This window comes from Lissotriton vulgaris, chromosome 5, assembly GCF_964263255.1.
Source record: "Lissotriton vulgaris chromosome 5, aLisVul1.2, whole genome shotgun sequence".
Lineage (NCBI taxonomy): Eukaryota > Metazoa > Chordata > Amphibia > Caudata > Salamandridae > Lissotriton > Lissotriton vulgaris.
In genome coordinates, this window is record NC_141693.1 from 1,355,956,761 (window position 1) to 1,355,958,485 (window position 1,725).

Sequence of the window (1,725 nt, forward strand, 5' to 3'; positions counted from 1 at the left end):
GAATGTCCCATGGGCAATGATTTGGTTTAGTACCAGGAACAGAAGCTTACATGACTTGGACCATGGCAGCTGTGTTGAAAAAAGCATAGGCTGCATTTCATTTGCAGGAAGAGACTGGGACTATCCAAAAGTTTGTGACCACCAGAGAAAGGCTGTGAGAGGAGCAGGGTAAACTCTTAGAAGGTACATCAGTAATGTGGATCATTCCTGTTACAGAAAGAAAGGAGAATGAGACTACCATAGCGTACCAGGTTTTGGTGTGTGACACACTTCCATAACTGCATTATAACCTACCAGGAAAGAATTCTGCCAGGCACAGGTTTACAGCCATACACCTGTTTGACTTCAGAAAGAAGCATAGGAACAGGTCATCAAGGGTGTGTTTGAATGCATTATCTTGGCTGAAAAGATGGACTGATGTACAGTGAGTCCATGAATCATGAGCAAGCAGCTTGCAAAAGCCTACTGCTTTGCCTAGTCCACATGAATTTCTTTTTCTCACTGATCCACCAGTTGTCCATAGCAGCACTCTTGGGCATAAAATACCCAGGCTATGATAGGCTCTTTGTTCTATTGGCCAGGCAAGCGTCAAGACACAGAAAGGTTCTGTAGAACTAATCATATTTTCCAACGGAGTTCTAAATCAGAAGGTAAGACTAAGGCAGTGTTATGATTTTTTTGCCATTGATTTTATTTTTTCAACGTTTCCCGGGGCAGAAATCGATTTAGCATAGCTTCAGAGTGCACAGTTTGCTTCCTGATTTGCACCTAACAGTGAGAAGAATATGAGATGTGGAGCCTTGCATGAGCTTCCTTTAAAAATAATGTGACGACCCCATATTGGTCTGTCAACAGTGCAACTAGGCCACTTGTGGTTGTGAAATTAAATGCAGCAAATCTACTGGAGCGCATGATTTCTAAGTCAAGAAAGATGTCAATACAATTGTGCTGGCCATTATAACCAAAGCATCTAAAATGTTAAGAGTGCTCATTGCAGTGAAGATGTTTGTTTTTTGTTTCTACATGTGATGCTGTGCTGGATTAATGTACATATGTTCAACATATCTTGATAATTAACTTCCCAAATTTTATATAAGCCTTTATTATCTGCTAAAGCTTTAGTAATGTGTTGATGTTCTAACCCTACTTTGGGCTGCCAAAGAATGTGTTTATAGACTATGCGATTTAAATTATTCCGAAATTGTTGTCATATAATATGATGTGATGTGATGTCCTATATTTGCAGTTTTTCTACTTTTGTCTTCTATATCGTTGGTGTTGTTAAGGGACAGGAGACTTCCGCCCCACAGCTTGTTTCTATTTTCAGCTGTAGTAACCATATATATAAAAGTAGGTAGTCACTGTCACAATCTGCAGGACTCCATGGAACACTTTTGGTAAAAATGTGTCAAAGATAGTTTAGCAAACAATACTTGCCGTTAAATTTGGCAACATACAAATGGTTTGCTAAAAAATAAATCTCTTTGCCCTAAACCATAGCATCTCACTTTTTTTAAAAAAGGGAGACGTGCATCTGCTCATCATACTGACTAAAATGTGGATATCTAAAGAGATTACCCTTTGTGAAATATGTTTCCAGTCTGTATTCTTCTTCCTGTTTATTCTGTAATAATGTGTTAGTACATGCTTTCAATTATAATAATTCTAAGTATGTTTTTGTGTAGGTCAAATGCATATAAAAAGTCCTACGAATACAGAAGTAGG